General features: G+C 33.9%; 1 protein-coding gene across 15 annotated transcripts in view; it reads left to right on the top strand.

Annotated features, from left to right (window-relative positions):
• The window catches only part of Sox6 (SRY-box transcription factor 6), a 538,528-nt gene that overhangs the window by 156,367 nt on the left and 360,336 nt on the right, over window positions 1–21,825 (top strand). Inside the window, exon 1 of one of the 15 annotated variants that reach the window (XM_048360333.1) lies at window positions 13,639–14,332. The exons of the other annotated variants lie outside the window; for them this stretch is intronic. The gene's annotated coding sequence lies outside the window, so the exon portion shown is untranslated. Of the gene's footprint in view, window positions 1–13,638; window positions 14,333–21,825 lie in introns of those variants that run through there. 15 annotated transcript variants of the gene reach the window in all.

The raw sequence follows: 21,825 nt of genomic DNA, 5'->3' as shown, positions 1-21,825 counted from the left end.
ATAATAATTATTGGGAAAAAAACTCATGGATTAGACTGTTTACCATGTTCTCTGATCAGCATTTGTTCTGGTTTTCTTTGGGGAGAATAGCTTTTGTTTGATTTTTGGTTTTTGTAGTTGAGGTAGAGCTATCCTTACGTGTGGTCACAGAGGTTGACTCAGAACTGAATATATTTTACAAGCCAGGCAAGTGGGACTCACTCCTGAGATGTTTTCCTGAATTAGTGTGGAAGTGTATCATTCTACTGAGTTTACTAGTATGAGGATTCTGGTAGTTATCTTTCTCTTTGAAGAGGGAGATTCTGATAGTCATCCTTTGAAGAGGATGGGCCTCTCTGAGGGATACATGGAGAAAGACGAATTACTAATTATATCATTTCAGAACTGAGTCCAATTGTGCCAGAAGCCAAGAATTTTCAGTTAGCTGAACCAATAAGTTATATTCTATAAAGCTATTCTGAATTCATTGCAACTAAAGATGTTACAATGATATAACCAGAATTGTATTATTGATTATACTCCTGGTATGGTAGATGGATAGATGTAATGTCAAAAAATGTGTTGATGTACCCTGACACATCTGTTATTTACAACTTATTTCCTTCACTTTACTTTTCAACAGTGTACAGATGGGTGATATGATGAAAGTAGTTATTGTTTAAACAACTATAGTTTCTACTGAAATATATTTTTTCATATTTATTTTTATTTTTTACTTTTTGTCAGTTGTGGGGTTGAACTCAGGGACTGGGCATTGTCTCTGAGTTTTTTTGCTCAATGCTAGTCCTCTACAACCTTGAGCCACAGCTCTACTTCCTGAAATAATTTTATTAGCATTAACAAAGAGTAAAATTAAGACATGATCCTATAACTGTATCAGTTTCAGAATTTGAGTTTATGTTAATTAATTAATTAATTTATTGTGAGTCCTGAGCTTGAACTCAGGGCCTGGGGACTGTCCCTGAGCTCTTTTTCCCTTAAGGCTAGAGCTCTACCACTTTGAGCCATAGATCTGCTTTGTTTTTGAGTGGTTTAATTGGAGATAAGAGTCTCAAGGGAACTTTTATGCCGTAACTGGCTTTGAACCACAATCCTCAGATCTCAAACTCCTGAGTTGCTAGTTGCTAGTTGCTCAGTTGTGAGCCACTGGTGCCTGGTGTATGTTATTTTTAAAATAGAAGAGTTTATGATTTTTCTCTTCAGGTACTAATGTTTCTTTTTATAAAAGAAGATGAAATTTGCTATTATTTTCAGTATCCACTTGTCTCTTTCAGTTTAATATTTTCCTTCAACAGGAGTTGGAGAGAGAAACTTATCTGCACATGCAACAACAGTTCCATTTGCAAATCCAATTTCTTAGTTTATAATTCTGTTTAAGATAAAAATTAATGGATTTTCTTCAAATTAGAGATTTCACTAGTTTGAAAACCAAAACAGAAGTGGATTCTGTAGTATGAATTTTTCTGTTTGCCTGGGAAAACATAGTCTGGATAAGGGAGGAAATTTATTCTTCCAATAAGGGACAACTAGCAAATTCAATTTGATTTTAGTAAATCACATTAAAGTTATATATATGATTTTCTGTGCACAATAATGATATATATGTATGTATATACGTATATATAATGATATATACGTATATACATATATATACTGAGAAACAACAGAATCAAGGTAGCTAACATATCTGTCACCTTAATTTTTTTCATTTATACCTCTCACAGTAGTATGATGTTTTATTTCTTTGAGGAACATCTCTTCACTGTCCCCACTCAACATTCTACTCTCTAAATTTTTGACTGTGATTGTTTTATCTTCTCCATAGTTGGGAACTTAATTTTCTGTTCTTTTTTTTCTTTTTTTCTTTTTGGTAGGGGAGTCAGTCGTGGGGCTTGAGCTCTGGGCCTGGGCACTTACTTTTCTTAAAAAAAATATTTTCTTTGCATTTGAGCCTTGTTTTAGTTTTTTTACTGGTCTCGAGCTAGTCTATCCAAAAAAATGGCCTAAAGTTTCCTTGTTTTTGTGAAGGAAGACATTATTCCTGCCTTAAAATGGAATTACACCCTAACAGTTTACTAGTAACTATGAATTTTTCTGTAATTTTTTTCTGAGTGTATTGCAAATAGTAGGATATTCATAAAATTTTTCATCTTTTATCTGTAAATGTGTTATTATTGATGTTATTATTCCATTGAGGAAATTATTTTTTACCCTGAAAGGATTTTGAAACATTAGTTTAATAGTTTTTTTTTGTTGTTGTTGTTGGTGGTGGTGTTGAGGAGCTTGTAATGGGTAGGTAAAGTTGAGGGACAGAGAAAATAAGAACTTAGGAGATTTGCCTCCATAGGTCTTCATAATAACAGTGCAATTATTGTGATGATTATGTTTGTTCATTCTTTGGCAGATTTGTAGTATAATCAATTGGGTAAGCAGTTAATAATATTAGTTAAGAATAATATTATCAGAGATGCATCAAGTGAACAGAGGAAAAGGTTTCTGAGCAACAGCTGGAGTTGCACGTTTTTAAGACTTAAATTCTTTGTTTAGTTTATGTACTCAATGCTCTTTGTAAAGGTAAACAGTAGAGCTTCTCACTCAGGATCCACAATTACTTATACTGATTGTATTAATCAATTTATACCACCATTCTTCTCTGAATCTCTTCATGAAGCCAATTTTAGTCATATTTTTACATCTATGTAAAAGCTGGGGAAATGTAATTGTAATTTGATCCACATTTCATCTCTTTATATTCTATCTAAAAACAGATTAACACAGTTAGGAACTCTTTGGTTTGGGCTTCTTGACAATCTAGTATGACTGGTGATGTGGTTTCTTGAAAAAAGGCCATGTTTACTGTCTTATATTCATATCTGTTATTATAAAGATATAACAATCAAAATCAATACGTAGTGTTTGAGCACATATTGTTTGAGCATATGTATATACCAGGTCCTAGATGTGTAAAGGTGATGTTCTTAAGGAGAATGTTCACTCTTCATTCATTTCTTTTCCATTGTTCTTTCTTTGTCTCTATGGTCCTTTCCTTTTCTGATATCCAAGTGCTTTTGTTTCTTTTTCTCTCTGGCTCTCTGTTAAAGATACTTTTAAAGGAAATTTTGAGTTAAACTCAAGATACTTTTATTGAAAAGAATTAGTATAGTTCTCTGAACATGGCCTATTGTTTGCTTAGAACCTACTGTCAATGAGGGCACAATGCTAGTCTTGATTCTTATATGAACCTTTGCTCTATTCCATGCCCTTGGATTACTGCTCTAAACATTGGAACTTGCTAAAGACCAGGTGAGAGGATTTGGGTGATCAAAACACTAGGTGTGTGCAAATTGCATCCTTTCTTTGTATCATCCTTGTTGATAAAAGTCAAATCATCATTTAGGGCTTTACTTTAAAACAAAATCATTATTAAAATTAGTTGTAAAGAAGTGTGGAAAAGTGAAAAGGATGTTAAAGGATTTTGTTATGTTAATTTTTTTTCTTTTTTCCACAAATTGGGTATCTTTCAAGCTTTTTTCCCCCATGTTGTTTGATTTCCTTCTTAATATCCTTGGATACATCTCTGGGCCTTTATTTTTTGTTCCTCAAATGTCCATGCCAGCTTTGGCAGCGCTTATTGCTGGCTCAAGTGAAGGAATGGCTGAAGGCTCCATTGGAGACCCACTTGACTGGTTATTTTAATTGCTCCCAGGAATTATTATTGAGTGGTGCTATAGGATAGTATTTTCTTTTCCACAGAGTTTAGGAATTCTGCCCAGTAAAAACACCGTATTGAATAAAGATTTTTGACTGGAAAGACTAGTAAATGGTTCCAGTTTTATAGTCCACTCCTAAAACTACATATGAGGCCTCTACCACATTCACTCCTGGAAATTGGTGTAGTTATCATGGATACTTTCCTCATTGATCCTTTCCTTCGTATAGTCAGAGAGTTGGCAAAAGTTAATATTATCTTCTTAATCATTTTCTTCTAGGATACAGTGAATGGAGTGACCAGATTTTTTTGCTTTCCTTTTCCATAGTCAAAGATATCAGAAAAACAATAGGTTTGTGAATGATCTAGACTGAGCTTTGAAAACAATTGTTTTCGAAATAATACTATAGCTGTGATGTCGGACCTAGTAAAGGACTACAAAATACTGTTTTCTGTTAGTGTTAAGAAGCTATTCACACTTCTTGAGATATAGCATTTCAGAAAAGTCTGGGCAAGAATTCATTAGATATCTCTCAAACTTATCTTCGTCTGTGTATGGAAAAGAGGTTTCTGAGACAAAAGATTATGGTTTTGAGATTTTTTAAATTAAGGTATAACTATTTCACAACCAACTACCATATAAAAATAGTGACTTTTGATAGGTCATATTTTAAGAATAGCTTAATATTTGCAGTTTAGCAGGCATGGGTGGCTCACAACCTATAATCCTAGTTACTCAGGAGGCTGAGATCTGAGGATTGCATTTTGAAGCCAGCCCAGGCAAGAAAGTCTGTGAGACTCTTATCTCCAATTAATCACTGAAAAAACTGGAAATGGAACGGTGGTGGCTCAAGTGGTAGAGTGCTAGCCTTGAAGAAAAAAAGCGCAGGGAGAGCACTCAGTCCATGAGTTTAAGCCCCAGAGCAGGCACCACTTAAAAAAAAATTGGCAATTTAACAATTGGAAATCAATGGAGATAAGGAGTGATAGACCTGTTGATTGTTTTTAAGCATTTTCATCACTTATTCATAACTTGAACTCAGGGCCTGAGCACTGTCTCTGGCTTCTTTTTGCTCAAGGCTAGCACACTACCACTTGAGCCACAGCACTACTTCCAGCCTTTTCTGTTTATGTGGTGCTGAGGAATTGAACCCAGAGCTTCATGTATGCTAGACAAGCACTCTCCCTCTAGGCCACATTCTCAGCCCATTCATCACTTAGTAAAACAAAGATCATACTAATTTTAACTAGTAGTCTAGGTGACATAGATAAAATGGGATGAAACTGAAGCTTCACTCAATTATGCTGAAAATCAAAATGACCTTGACTTCTTTGATAAAACGGTTACTTAAAAAACCCCAAGTTTTCTTGTGCCTTCTTTGTATTCACATCCTTTGAAATTGACATCTGTGAAATTTTATAGTGCCATTCCACTCTTGACAGGGCATTCAGCTTCACCCTAGACTCTAGGATTGTTCATTTAATTTGCTTTGGTCAATGGCATGTTAGCAAATATGACACATAAAGAGGCTTGTTAAAAACACTTGTGAATTTCTAACACTCCTACCTCTTTCTATCACTGTGAAATAACAAACTTGGGCTATCCTGATGAAGAATGGAGCATAGGAATTTAGCTTACTCTACCCAATGAAGTTCATCCTAGATGGGCCAGAAGGTAGCTAAGCACAAGATGTGTTAGTGAGGTCCTCTAACACCAGAGAAAATGCCTAGTGGACCTGAAAACAAATAAATAAATGCTTACATTTAAAGCCACATTTCGAGTTAGACTTGCAGCATTCTATAACTTACAGTGGCCATAAATAGTTTATATAACCTTAGGTTATCTTTTTCAGAAGAAACTAGTAGGCAAATGTCACTTAATGATTTTGAGTGATTTTTTTGTTATTCTAATGACAATATGTTTCATGATGGTTTCAAGAAATTCCTAGAGCAAGTCATCCAGTGGTTCTTGTGTGAGGGTTAAACAAGATATTTTTTTTTTCTGTGAGAGATTCTAGAGATATTCTACCAGAGATTTACAATGTGCACATTCACCTAATGAGACAGAATTCAACCTTATGAGACAGTGGGAAACAAAGGACAACAGTTATATGCTGTATAGTGACATTTTGGTCAATGATGGGCCATATGTGTAAAGATGGTCCTAAATCTTATTATATCTATTGATGGTGTTTCTGTCCTTGTTTGTATATGTACAGTCTATGTTGCATAATAGCAAAATTCTGTGTGCTTATTGCATGTGACTTCTGACAGTATGTCATTGATCAAGAGTACCTTCTGACTATGAAAAAGTAGTCTTCAGTAGAGTGAGTAGAACAAGGAAAATGAGGCTCAAAAAAAGAAAAAATTAGTTTACTTTTCAGGCCATTTAAAGACAAGCTAATGTAAAAATGAGTACTGTGAATAAGAGAGTGAGATTTCAAAACTTAATTCCATACTCTGAAAGCTCAATATGTTAAAAAGGAATAAAGGTTGGATGCAAGGAAGCCAAGAGGTAGTTTTGGGCAGGGGCATGATTCTTTAATTTGCTCTCTGTGCTTTGAAGTCAGATGACTGATGTCTTTTTAAATTTCAACTATATAGTATTGCTATTTCATTTACTTTCTTTTGTGATAGAAGTCTGCTTTTTTAGTGAGTATACAAAGAGTAGCTGGCTGAGAGTCCTCTGGACAGAGTCAAAGCATCACTGAACACATCTTAACGGTATTGGCCTTTCATTCATCTGGAGCTTGCACTTGGAGAAGGGATGTGGGATGGGAGATCTGTACTTGTTTAATTCATCATATTACTTGGAAAGGTCCTTATTATTTTGCACAGCAGTGTGGTCACCTGGCGGTAGGTCATTAGCATTTTAGTCTTTTCCTTACAACAATGCACCACATGTTAATTAGAGGATTCTGAAAGCTAAGTAACCTGTTTTAAAATCAGACATTTTAATTTGCAGCTTTAATGGCTGTTTTTATAATAACTGGCTTTATTGGGGGTAAAAGCACTTCTCACGTTCCCCTAGCAAGGCAGAGTATAACAGAAGCTGACAAAATTAAAAACCTCATAATGCGACCTTTGCCTGGGATAAAAGGCTGTTTCATAACAATTTCCTTTTGTTCTTTGTTTAAGCCATTACTCTAAAAAGGAGCCTCCGATTAATCTAAGTAAATGCATCATTACAGTACTAATCCATGTCCTTCTGTCAGTGTCTGTTTTAATTAAATAAGAAATGCTAGCAGAAAGATATCACGCACAAAGCTGTGATTGGAGAAAGAAGCACTGGTTGATGAAGGAAAAGATTAAAAAGAGCTTTGCTGTTTTGTCCATTTGCATAACTCCAGATGCCATAGTGTTACATGATGAAAAGAAAACTTACAAAAGAGTTTAACACATTTCACTCTTATAGATTTCAAATAATGGGATTTACCAATGAAATTCTAATCATCCAACTTATCACATGTTAGACATTCCTAAGCAAGGAACTGAACAGCTTGGGTGTGTCTTTTAAACCTTTTATTCTATACTATACTGTATTTGAGAAACTGTACCTGCCAAATTTACTTGTTTTTCTTTTTAATCTTTATTTTTTTTTTTTTTGGAATTGACAGTGAAACCTGGTTGCAGAATATCATATGCAGTTTTCCCCCTTTAAAGTATCATGCAAGTTTTGCTTTAGTTATTCCTTTTTGCAATGGCATTCTGCTAGCAAGATGTTAAGAATTGGGGTGCTTAATTGATTGTTAGTAAAGGAAAGAACATTTAAAACAAGCTTATAAGATGAATCTTACTAAATTTACACACAGAAAGTCTTCTTAGCAGAAGAGTTGCAGGACTCCCATGTGAGAGCTTTCTTCATATACAGGCCATTATTTGATGTAATGAAAAGAGAAAGTGTGCAACAGTGAGATTGTTAATTAATTTAGTCTAACAAGATGAAGATAAATGAAGCAAAGCACAGATTGAATGAAGCAAGAGGTCTTATTTACAATTTAATGCATTTTTATATAATACAGATTTCTCTTGGTAAAAAAAACAACAACAAATGACTCTCCCATCCCAAATAACCACCAACAAAAGAAATATATTCCCAGCCCACAACTCAACACTAAAATCCTGGCCTGACTTTCAGAAAACATGTACCGTGGCTCCATATAGAAGACAGGTTTATGGTGTGTAAACAGTGATTTTCTACTGCTAAGAATCCTACACTAGTTAACCTTTAACTTCAGTATTTTATTATTCTCGCTATAGGCTGGAGATGACCATAAGAATAATTATCTGAAATCCTTATGTTTCTTTTCTTCAGGTTGTCTTGAGACATCTTGCTGCAATTACTTAATAATCATCTAATTTTAATTGTCATTTTATCAAAGAAAAGGAGCTCAAAAGTGGGAAAAGAAAACAAGTAAAGCTATGTGTCTTGTACATGTGCTTGAATCCGTAGCAAGTATACAGAATTCTTAAATTAGCATTATTTTTAAAAGTCTCCTTTTCAGAGATTAATGAGCTTTATCCAGTATTTGACCTTTCATCATTCTTGCTTTCTGCTCAGAAGTACTTCCTTCCTTCCTACTGTAGCCAGAAAAGACTCTCTTATCTTATGTTACTGTAGGCAGTGGTAACAGGCCTCCCTACAAATGGTGTTATTATGGTCACTATGTTTTTATCACAGGGGTCAGGAACAAATCCATGCTACTGCTTCTAAGGATTTCAATAAATAGGACTTTTTATCCAGACAATCGCCTTTTATGTTACTTTTAAACAAAACTACTAGTCCATCAAGAGTTTCAAAAGAAAACAATTCTACAGAGTGCCGGTATGGCCTCACAGACCAATCATCATGGCACCCATTCTCCAGTCCTTTATTTTTCAAGTCCACAACAATAGGTTGTTGATTCAATGGACAAGACCAGAACAATTAAGTTCTCTGTTTAGCAGCAGTGCAGCATTTTAATGCCCTTCTCTAATAATGGTCTCATTATTGTTATTCTAAGACTGGGCCTCAGGAGGAGGAATATTTGCTGGAGGTACGTCATTATTTTGCAAATTTCTATTAGCTCATCATGTTGTCTGTAGTGTGAAAATCGTAGCTAATTAGGGCAGCCAGTTAGACTACCAGCTTTTGAGCTTATGAGTTAAAAGGTAGCATACTTGATAGGCCAGTGATGTGAAAAAGGTGGTAAAAAGGAGGATTAGAGCAGTTGCCTTAGTAACTCCAACTTCCATCTGTGAGGGAACAATGGACTTGTGTTTCTCCCCCACCTTGGTGTAAAAATTGGTTTTGTTTTGAAAGGACAGGGTTCTTTTTATGACAATCTGGAATTCAGCCCAACTGAGTGTAGTTTTAGTTGTTAGGAGAGACCATTGGGATAGGAAAGATGAAAGGTCATGGTGAGCTTCAAGGACATGAAAGGTTGTTGTCTCATGTAACAATAGAAGATTGTGTTTTTTTTCCCCCTAATATTTCTAGCCAGGCTGAAGTCAGGTGATGGAACAAATACCTACAGTTTAGTCAGGTGAAACAGCAGGGAGTGGGGGAAGGAAAGAAAAAAATATGGGGGAAGAGAGTTTGTGCTTTGCTAAAAGAAATAACAAAAGAGTAACTTCAATATGCTTCTATTAAACAAAGTGGTATTTCTTTGTCATCACTTCTGACATTCCAGTGTGCCTTAGATGGTCTGCCTCTGTGGGCCATCACATCTCTGGGAAGCTCTCCAATGTGTTAGGAAATGTGATTTAAGCTTTCTTCTTGAATTCCCAGGAGTAACAGTGATGTGATATTTAACAATAAATTTAGTTGTTGTAGCTTTCTCACATTATTGGTGCTCTTAAAAGGTTTTCTGTCAAATGCACACTGAATAAAAATGAATGATAAATATGAAAGAAATTTGTTTCACCACTCTACAGGGTTTTATCATAAATTCTATGACTTCCATCACAGAAAGTTTACAGGAAACTGTTTAGATGTTGCTGCAATAGCAACACAAATTTTCTTCTTATGTACATAAGAAAATGTCACACATTTAAGGGCTATTGGGGTTTGAAAGTGGTAGAAAAAAGATTGAATACAGTGCCATTTCTTTAAAACCCTCAAAATCAAATCACCCTCTCTGGGCTTACAATACTTTTATTTCAGCAAAATAAGTGACTTCTTTTCTCTCTTACCACTATTAAAACACTTGATTGTAGTTATTTCTCTCTCTCTCTCTCTCTCTCTCTCTCTCTCTCTCTCTCTCTCTCTCTCTCTCTGTTTTAAGAACCAGAGGGAGTGTAGGAACAATTGCACTTTATTTGTAAGCAAAAAAGTCCTTCTTCAGATGATCTCAAAAACCTTCCTATTTTTTCCTCTCTATTGTCCCCAAACAACCCTTATGTGATTGAAGCTGGACTTGGTCCAGGGGGTTGGAGAGATTTTCAAGTTCTCTTTTAATCCTAAGCCTTTGTTTCTTTTTCCAGCCAACTATCCTTATTGCTGTAGCCTTTATTCTTTTGAGAAGCTGTGTTGCTTTAATTAATATAGATGTCTCAGATTTGACACAATAATATCATGAAATTTCAGAGGTTAAACTTTGGTGATCATCTAAGCAAATTTTCATATTTGAAAAATAAGTAAAGTGAGATTTGGATTGTCCAAAGTAATTCGACTAGTTACTGACAGGCAAATGGATCAGTTCTCAACATTGTTTAAAACATGAAATCAAAGAAGAATGGAAAAGCATGATAGGAGTATGTTTCATTTGTTTACTTCATTTTAGTGTTGAAGAAGGACAGAATAAAACAGAGGTCCTGTGATTCAGATAAGAATTTGTGCTAATTGTTAACAGTCCATTTTAAGTAAATGGATAAATAGATGATAGAGTATATTGTATCAGTGTGATGTCCCCTCCCCCAAAGAACCTTAGGTATACATCTATTTCCAGTTGGAGCTCTAAAACTTTAAGGTAATAACATTAATGTTTTATTTGCTTTTTTTAGGATCATCTAGGTATTATGATATATACTTTCATACATATTATAATTTACAATTTTAACCCTTTTTCTGTTTGTTAGCTTGTTGTTTAACTTTATTAAACATAAGAATTGGATTGTGATTGAAAAATATTACACACATTTGACAGAGTATTGAAAGACCATAGATTTAGATTTTATTCAAACATATATATTCCAAAATAAATATAGATCATAATATTTACATCAATATAAGTATTATGGCTTAGTTTTCAAATTACTTAGAAAACATGTAGAAATTTATGAACATGTCTAAAAATAAACAAGAACATAATCCATAATTTTACCTATTTCATATGGAAGAAATTTTCCCTTTTATAACATGTTTTATTTCAGTCTCTCTCGGTATAGAAGGAAGAAGAACATGTTAAACTTGTTTGCTGGTTGTTCCTCAGTGTCCAGGGCTGCCTGGTGCATAGAAAGACTCAAAATTTTGAGTACATGGAAAAAACTGGCAAAATTGAATCATACTGACCTACTTGACTATAGTGTCCCATAAACTCCCATCATATCTTCCAGACTTTTCTTATGTATTGCCTTCTAACTGAGGTCTACTTTTACTCCATGTAAGAGTACAGTCTGTTTGGTACCGGTTGCTCGTGCTTGTAACCTTAGCTACTTAGGAGTCTGAGATCTGAGGATTGGGTTCAAAGCTAGCACAGGCAGGAAAGTTTGTCAGACTGTTACCTCCAGTAATCACAAAAAAGCTAGAAGTAGAGCTGTGGCTCAAGTGACAGAGCATTAGCCTTGAGCAAAAAACAGAGACAGCACTTTAGATCCTGAGTTCAAACCCCAGGACTGGCACACACAAAAAAATTGGCAAGTTTCTATTTTTTAAGTCAGGATAAATCTTCCATTCCTTATATGAGTGACCTTTATGAATTAATGTGTGTACTGGCCAAGGACTCTAACTTTCTCAGGTTTAGCATGCATATTGTGCAGTTAAATCAATCATAGACCTTGGATCCTAGCTAGTGTTGGATCATAAATGCCATGGGACAAATAGCCCAAGCTATTGCCATGGGAAGTCGGTCTGAACTTTAATTTTGAGTAGATGTTTGTGGATGAGAAATGCCACCATGATCACTCTAAATGATCCTTTTCTTTAGCAGGAAGTCTTTCTGCTAAGATTGTTTATTTTACATTGTTTATTGTACATTCTGGAAAGAGTTTTCCCTTATACTTCTGTTTAATTCTTGAAATTTCTTTAGGAAAGATTTCACAAACTCCTGTTTGGTTTTATATACTTTTCTTTAAAAGTTATAAGATAAAAATAGTACAAAATAACACCATCTCATGTCTTTTGTGTATGTTAATTATAATCTTTTATATATTATAAAATATTTGGCTACTTATATGACTACAGTAATCATTTATAATTACATGTTACTTATAACTTCATAATTTTTATTTGTAAAACATGTTACTTGTAATTTATACTTTACATGTTACTTATAATTTCATATTGTCATTTTATAAAAATACCAATAGGACAGACATACAGAAGCACAAAGAGACAGTCTAATAATAGATAAATATGTTCTAGGTAGTGAATTTTGCACTTGATTGAGAGACCATGAAAATTTCAGGTCTCCTGAGTTTTATTCAGTATAATTTGTTTTCTTTCAGTCACTTTAAACTTCTCTCCGGATTATATAATTATTTTTGATGACCTTTTTAAAGAAATTCCATGAAAATAAACACATGCTTAAAATGAAACCAATTAATTCATTTAATTTTAATTTAGTTTTTCTAATTTTGTATCAGTGTCGTGATATTGCCTAAGTTGGCTTCAAATTTTCTGTCTTCTGGCCTCTAAGAAGTTGGGATTAAGGGAATGAGCCTGTATTCCCACCTCTTAAATTTTACTTTCTCTGGACTACTAGTTCAGTTCTCAAGGACTTTTATTCTGCAGTTCATGATTCTTTTTGTTCTTATTTTTTGTAGTCATTAGCTTTTTCTTCATTCTGACTATAAACATGGGTTTTTATATAGCAATTTGTGAAATCATAGATTGTTGTGTTTGTCTTTTTTTTTTTTTTTTTTTTTTGCCAGTCCTGGGCCTTGGACTCAGGGCCTGAGCACTGTCCCTGGCTTCTTCCCGCTCAAGGCTAGCACTCTGCCACCTGAGCCACAGTGCCACTTCTGGCCGTTTTCTGTATATGTGGTGCTGGGGAATCGAACCCAGGGCCTCATGTATATGAGGCAGGCACTCTTGCCACTAGGCTATATCCCCAGCTCTTGTGTTTGTCTTTTGACCTTTTAATTAGATGTTCATTTAACATCTCTGATGTAACATCATGTCAAGTATAGATCAGACTTGGTAGTGTCAACGAGGCTAGAAACAGCCTTGGAAGTAAGTTAATATAGAAAAAAAATGTTAGGTAAGTTAATATAGCAAACAAAATGTTAGGTAAAAAATTGGACAACAGACCTACAAGTGTAGCATGTTATAGATATAATATACTAAAAATAAAAGATTAAAGTGTTTAATAAAGTAGAGCAAGCAAAGAAATGCAAAGCCAAACAAAATGAAACCAACAAATAAAAAACAATCAACCTCAGGCAACTTAAACATTTGGTGACAATGTAGTCATCATATAGATTAAAAGATGTTTTGTTTCTGAATGGTTTGTATGTGGAAGATTACCGAGGCTATGGAAGAATCATGGTCTTAGATGGACCAGTGCATTCAGATACAAGAGAAGTAGGTAGAATATTTATTACTAGAAGCAAGGCAAAAGGTCAAGGTCAAATTATCAACAAGACTAATTTTATTGCATCCCAACATTGTGTGGGTATCTTTATGATAAGTCAGAAATGGTTCTAGAGTAGTGTATTTCAAACTTTTACAGTACAGAAGAATCACATGGGGGTGCTTAGGATACTTGAAATAGGGTGCAGCAGCAGGTACACACACACACACACACACACACAACCATCCTAGATTATACTGGTACAAGTGTGCAAGTATTTACAGGTTACATTTGGAGAAAAGTGCCCTAAACCCCGGGATGGTACTTGTTGGCTAAGGGACCTACTGACTACAACTGTAGAGGAAGGAGGCATTTAGAATTAAGTCAGACTTTTCTATTAAGAGGAAAGTTGAGCTCTTATTCAGGGAGCTGAGTTGTGTTTATCTGCATATGTGAGAAAGCAGTAAACATGGGCTGGTATGCACTGGACTCTGGTGCCCTAAGCTTGTAGGTTTTTTTTTTTTTTTTTCCTCATGCCTCTTGTTTCCTGTGTTTATGACCTGAGTGCTTTTGTAATACCTAACAAAGATTTATACCTTTCTATGTAAAAAGTAAGGCTCATTGTTTCTCTGTTGCTTAATTGAAACTGTCCCTCAGTTTTACTTTCCTTTTGTTATCTGCATGATTAAATTTCCTCTTGTCCATCCCCCTTTATAAACTGAGTTAGGTATGGGTTAGGCAGACGGCTGGCTGTAATGCTAAGGGTTAACCAGAAGAGAATTACAAATGAACTATCTAGAAAGTTGATTATTAATCCAGCTAGAGAAGAAATATCCTTTTACTTAGCAAGAATGAGTATCCAAAGAGCTGATAATATTGTTCAAGCAGTGAGGTGGAATGGCAGAGCTTGGTAAGTAAAACAAAACTTGGAATTAATCTTGTATATCCATTTTTATATGAGTACAATGTTGATGTATTTAAGCAATTATGTCTAATATGAATTTAAAAGTTGGCAAAACAAATCTAAAAAGTTCCAAATGTGTTTGTTAAGGAATTCCCTGTATAGGCTATCGGTAGAAGGTAATTTTGTATTTACCTAAGGAGATAAATATATTTAATTTTGAATATTTATAAAAATGCATGATTAGATTTGTGACTAAGAACAAGGAAGTGGGTATGAAGGAATGAATAGTAAAATGATCTAAGTCCAAACCTCAAGAATACAAACTGAAGAATCTTGAGTGACAAACTGTTTATGTCTTACCTTTTTTCTTCAAAAAACAATGCTGGATTCTTTGCTATTAAAATATAATTTGAAGTCTAATATTCACATAAAGATTCAGTGAACTACTTTTCAGACATCTAGGTAACAAAAACTGTCACAGGTTCTGATATTTTCAGGGTCCCAGGACTCATTTCAAGGCAATGTTTAATTTAAAGACCTTTTCTAAAGACAGCTTTTATTGTATTTGTGAATTCCAAGGAAAGAGAAATGAAAGGATCTGTGCTATTTGTACAAAGAAAATTAAGTGAAAAGATATGATTTTAATAATGTTCTTCCACCAAAGACTGCTCCTGCAGTTGTAGCAGAAATTTTGATGTCAATATTCAATTCTATAAGATTGAAGGTTTTTTTCGCAGATTGCTTGATATTACAAAGATGAACCTTTAAAATATAATATAGACCATAATGAATATTATCAAAGCTCTGTATAATCATAAATGATGTTAGTATAGTGTTATTTTTAGAAGTTAGTGAAAATATTACTACATTTGCCTTAAATTGCAAATGCAGAATTTTTATCTTTTTAAAAAAATGTGTATTTTTAGTAATAACAAAAAGACCTGAAATGAATGGTTTGTACTTATAATTTAAATGAGCACAAGAAAGTGTCTATTTCAAATAAGTTTAAGTTCAGTATTGGAAATAAGTATTGTACATATATTTGTGTTAGTTCATATATGTATTTGTGAATATGTAACTAAGTATCCACCCAAACATCAGACAACCACTTGGCCTTACTTAACTTTTTTTCGTTCTAATCTTTTAGCCTATATTTAGGACTGAAATAGTAATCCATGTAAAGTTAATAAACATAGTAGTGAAAATATATGGAGATCTCCCAGCTAAATGTTAGGTTTTATCTGAGCGAATACTCATATAAATTTTGTTGTTGTTGCGGAACTCTGAGGACAATAGTGTATGCTAGAAACAACAACAACAACAACATAAACTAAACACATCTGATATTAGACATCTAGAAAATAAAGACCCAGAAACCAATTATCAGAAGAAAAATGCCTACATTTTATAATCTTGTCTTAAAATTGAGAATATTTAATACAAGACCAGGAAAGAAGGAGAGGTTATGAACCAATGAATTCTTAATTCTCATTAAGTCTTTAAACATTATTATAAAAATGCACTAAAACAAATGTATTTAAATGTATAAAAGTAGTACAACAAATATCTATGTATTTATTTTAAAAATTACTGTTATAGCTGAAGACTTACTCAATTTTGTATATACTTCATGTGAGACATCAACCTCTTCTTGATTTTTGTTATCATTCCTATACTTTTCTTTCTACTTAGATCTGAATTTCATATTTATTGTGTGTTATGAAATCACGCCATTCATTGAGATCTAAGAAGGAACCTTTCTTGGCTTCCTGTTATACTTAATTAAACCAAAACCAAATCAAATCTAACCACCCAAACTACCATGACCAACAACAGCTTCTTAGCATAAAAGGTCTTGCCCTGGAAAGTCTGGTTGCTACATTGCCAGAATCAGCTCTTGATTTTCTCCCATCCTTTTTTCTAATCCAGTGTTGGTCTCCTGAGTTTTTGGACCATCCAAGTTCTCTCCTGTGCAAGTTCTTCACCTAATGCTGTCTTTTCTATGGAAATGTATTTCATTCCAGTGTTCATCAGGTAGATTTCTTCTCAATCAACATCACTTCTTTTGTGACACCTCTGTTTGTTCCAATTAAAATCTTGTTTGCCTGCAAAGATTTTGCTCTATCTATCTATCTATCTATCTATCTATCTATCTATCTATCTATCTATCTATCTTTATAGCTATCTATATCTGTGTGATATTTAAAAAAAAATTATGTCTGCCCTTCACTTTAGACTAGTCTATTTTGTTTTTGGATGTTTTCTTAGCATGTAATACACACAGTCTTGCAAATTACAGGTACTCAGTAAATATTTGTTTTTATCAGGGAGAGGAACATAGGGAATGAGAAAGAAGAATAAAAGGAGATTGAAGGAAGAAAGAAAATTACATAAAAATTACATAAAAATTACATAAAATTGGAGTCCATTGGTTTGGTTGGACATATTGTTTAGACAAAAATCATCCAGCTGGATGCTAGCCAAAGATTGAGATGAAGGAGATGGTAGGGACCTTTTTGCTTTTTTTTTTTTTTTGGCCAGTCCTGGGCCTTGGACTCAGGGCCTGAGCACTGTCCCTGGCTTCTTCCCGCTCAAGGCTAGCACTCTGCCACTTTTTCTTGTGGGAAACTGAGAAGATAAGAGAAGATGATAAAGATTATTTTAACCCCATCATCTAAAGGTAAGAGTTTGCAAAGTGTCTCATAAATGGTGCCATCATTATTAATAGTATTATATATTTTATTGCAGTTTATGCTTTTAATGAAAATTTTATGTAGTATCTTACACATTTCTTATAGCAACTCTGTGAGATAATTTTACTATCTTTATTTCACAGGCAGGAAAACTGGAGCCAAAATTAGACAGGAGCTAGGATTAATGTTTATTTTTATGAATTCCTACATGTAGCTTTCTAGGCAAAATGAATACTTATCTCCTCACTATACCCTTCAAAACATTTAAATTGGAGAGTATATTCAGGGTCTTCTAAGGGTCAGAGGATGTCTTCTATAAGTTGCCTAGCTGTGAAAGTTTTGTTTCAAATATCCTAAAAAGACACACCAGTTAACAATTTCCAGCAAATTGAACAGAAATGGTGTACAATGAACGCAGACTCATTGTTAGGCCTATTGTGTTGTAAGGATTATTGGAATAACTTTAGTACCTTGCTTGATATCTTAAGAGAAAGAGGTATGAGTTTAAAGAATGAAACAGCATGATTTGAAGTGAATTCAACTATAGGTCCAAGAAAACCATGTGATAAAACAGAGGGTGTAGTAGGCCACTTGGATGAAAACTCAAGTCATATGAGCTGAGCAAGGCACTTATTTTAAAAATCTTAAAAAAAATGGAGGATGGCAAGTGAATGGAAAGAGGAAAGGTGGGAGAATACAGTCATACTACTCAATATACACTAGTGAAACTAGGAAAATTGATGAGAATAGTGGAGCCAAGGGATAGGTAGTAGAGGAAATGATGGAAGAGATGACCCTGATCAAGATACCTCCTGCACATACATGGACATGTCAAATTGACACATAGCCCCCATGTATACTTATTTGAAGATAATGACAAAAACATAGAGGACAATATGTAAGTTATACATATACACATGAGCAGGCATGTATAAAGATTTTTATTTTTGAATACAAATGTCAGGTAGATAAGTGCATATAGCTCTCCCTCTCGTCCTCCCTTTCCTTCCTTCCTCTATTTCCCTCTCTTCTTTCCTCCCTCCCTCTGTCCTTCCTTCCTGTCTGCTCTTTCTTTCTTTTTTGTAATTCTATGGTTTTCTTTTCTTTTGGTCATACTGGGGATTTGAATTCAGCGCCTCATACTTGCTAGGCTGGTATAATACTGTTAAGCTATACCTTTAGTTTTCATTTTCTGTAGTTATTTTTAGGATAGAGCAGGCATGTGAGACTTGATATATCTACTTTTAATCTTCCCACAATTGCTGGAATCACAGGTGTGTACCATGCACCCGGCTTCCCTTCTGGAGAGACAGCATTTCAAAGATTTTTCTGCCCAGGCTCTCCTGATACTAGGATCCTCCCAATCACAGCCTGTTGTATTGGCATTGTGCCTTGCTCTCAGCTATGGGTTCAGAAAGGATCATGTGAACTTTTCTGCACAGCCCCCCTCTAAAATCCTCCCTTTGTCAGCTTTCCAAGTAGTTAGAATTACAGGCAGAAGCCCCTTGGATTTCCACATTTTAATTTTTGGAAGAATAAAGTATACTTTTCCAAGAATATTTATTACATTTATATTAATTTTTAATAATTTGTATTAGTAGTACAGTGCAGAGGTTTCACTGTTATTTCTATACATGCATGGTATCTGCTTTGATCAAATTCACCTACTCCATTACTCTTATCTCTGCATTTTAGAACAATTCTATGGATCTCATTATTTTATACATACATGTGAAGAATTTCAACCATATTCATCCTCTTCTTTCACCTAACAGTTTGTGTTTACATTTGAATCATTCATTTTTCTTTTAGGTCTAGATTCCACATTTCTCCATCCTCTTTTTATTTGTCAGTACTGGGGATTGAACTCAGGACCTCACATTTACAAGGCAGGCATTCTATGACTTGAGCCACATTTCCAGTCCCTAGATTCCACATATTTGAGAGAATATGTGATATTAGTTTTTTTGATCTGACTTATTATTTTACTAAACGTGATGATACTCCATTCCATTATTTTTTTCTTAATCCGAGGCTGGTGTTCTATCACTTGATCAATACCTTCATATAGACTTGGTTTCCTGTTGTGTTTTTGATATTATCCTCCTGAGTAGCTAGAATTACAGGTATGAGCCATTAATGCCTAGCCCTATTCTTTCTTCTTCTTTTCTTTTTTTGTAAATGACATGATTTTATTTTTATGGGTGATTAATACTTCATTGTAATATCTATGTGTCACATTTTCATTATCTGTTCTTCAGTTGATGGAGATCTAGTCTGATTTCATAATTTAGCAGTTGTGAGTAGTGCTGCTATAAACATAGGTGTGTAGCTATCTTTATTTTATGCTCATTTACATCACTTTGGATATATGTCCAAAAGAGTATAGCAAGATGATATGGTACTGTTTTTAGTTTTTTGAGGAAACTCCATAATGATTTTCATATTACACCAATTTACATTCTCACAGTGTATACATCCCTACCCCACACCCCACAAATACCTATCAGCATTTATTTGTTCTTGTTTGTTTTCTTGATGATAAGCCATTCTAACTGAGGTGAGATGAATCTCAATGTTCTTTTGATTTGCATTTCCTTTATAACAAAGGATGTTGAACACTTTTTATGTATTTATTAGTCATCTGTACTTCTTTTAACTTTTCAATTAGTTTCCTATTTGTTGATTTTTTTTTTAGTTTTCAATTTTTTTAGCTCTTTGTATGTTGTGTCTATTAATCCCTTTTCAGATAAATCATTAGCAAAACCTTACTACCATCTTGCAGGTCATATCTTGATTCTGTAAGTTTATTCTGGAAATTTTCTTTGTCAGTTGTGGGGCTTGAACCCTGGGCCTGGGCTCTGTCCCTGAGTTCTTCAGCTCTACTATTTGAGCCCCACTGCCACGTCCAGTTTTCTGGTGATTAATTGGAGATAAGAGTCTCATGGACTTTCCTGCCTGGGCTGGCTTTGAACCACAATCCTCAGATTGCAACCTCCTGAGTAGCTAGGATTATAGGTATGAGCAACTGGTGCCTGGAATTATTTACAGTTTTTAATTTCATGTAATTCTTTGTCAGTTCTTGTTCTTATTTTCTGGACAACTGAATTCATACTGAAAAATAATTATTTATGCCTACAGCTTCATGTGTTTTCTCTACATTTTCCTGTAGTACTTTTAAAGTTTAAGGTCCAATATTAAAGTTTTTGATGCTTTTGAAAAGGATTTTTTTTGTATAAGTTGACACACAGGAATCTAGTTTCAATCTTCTGCATATGGATATGGACATCCAGTTTTTTTAAAACAATATGTGTTGATGAAAATTTTATTTCAACTTATGCTTTTAGTCACCCCCTCCCTTTTTGTAAAAATTAGATGTGTGTAGCTGTGTGGGCTTATTTCTGGAGCTTCAATTCTACTTCATTGGTCTATATCTCTGTTTTTATGTCAATGCCAAGTTGTTTTATATTTATACCTCTGTAGTATTATTTGAACTCAGGTATTATGATACAGCATTGTTTTTTTTAAATTCACTGTTTATTTTGTTTATATTTCCCTATGAATTTTAGCATTAATTTTCTATTTATGTGAAACATGACTTTAGGATTTTGATTGAAATTGCATTGAATCAATGCCATGCTTTTGGTAGTACAGCTATTTTCATAATATTAATTCAAATAATTTATGAACATGGACAGTCTTTCAAACTTATAGTATTTTCAATGTCTTTATTCAGTTGTTTATAGTTTCCATTGTAAAGGTTTTTCATCTGTTTAATTATGTTTATTTATAGGTATTTAATATCTTTGTAGCTATTATTAATGTTTTTTCCTGCTTGCTTTCTCCACCTGTTCTTTTAAGAAGCAGTTTTCAAGGTCCAATGTTAAAATAGCATAGTCACATTTGACATTGTATATCATCTTCACAAGGATCGTTTTTACAAAGAAAATTTCTTAAGGACCACTTCATTTTTTGTTCCAGTTAGGTAAATTTTCTTTTGAATAATGTACTATATCAGCTCTTCTTTTGTTCAGATTTTGGTTATTTACTTTTTATCTAGTCTAACAGTAATTTTTGGTCTGTCAATGATTTGAGCTTTTCTTCAACAATGCATTTCTTTTTAATCTTTTTGACATTCTATTTCTCTATTTCATAAAATCCTGTAAATTTTGTGAGATTTCTGATATCATTTTGTACTCTGTTAACATTATAAATTTAAATATTGGTTCTAATATTCCACAATACATTATCTAGCAGTCATCTAGCCTGTTTATCAATCTTGACTGAAAAAAAATAGAAATCTTTTCTTTTTTTAAACAATGCTAGAGGGTGAACTCACAGCTTTATGTATGCAAGGTGGGCCCTGGGCCACTGAGCTATATCCCTCATTTTTATCACATTTGAAAAACAGCCCTATATTTAGTCTATAATTCAACCAATAAGGTCACTTTTTGCCAATGAGACCTAGATATCATTATATTTTTACAAGTTTCTTCCTGTGGCTTTAGGGTGCAGATATGACTGAATCTACTGAGTAGTGATTATATGATATTACAAACCTGATGGCCCAATGGGTGAGAAGCATGGCAAGTTAACTGATGAAGGATATTTGAGCAAAGACTAATTTTCATGCTTTTCACTTCCTTTGTAATTTTGGCAACTTATATGGCCAATTTTCATGAATAGTGGTGAACTAAAATGAAAGTGCCCTTTCTTTAGAAGTTTACCATCCAAAGAGGATAAAAATAGTAAGTACTTACTTGATTATAAGACAATAAATACTATGAAAGAAAAACGAGAGTTTAC

The sequence above is a fragment of the Perognathus longimembris genome, chromosome 13 (genome assembly GCF_023159225.1).
Source record: "Perognathus longimembris pacificus isolate PPM17 chromosome 13, ASM2315922v1, whole genome shotgun sequence".
NCBI lineage: Eukaryota > Metazoa > Chordata > Mammalia > Rodentia > Heteromyidae > Perognathus > Perognathus longimembris.
This window is presented reverse-complemented; position numbering and strand designations above follow the sequence as displayed.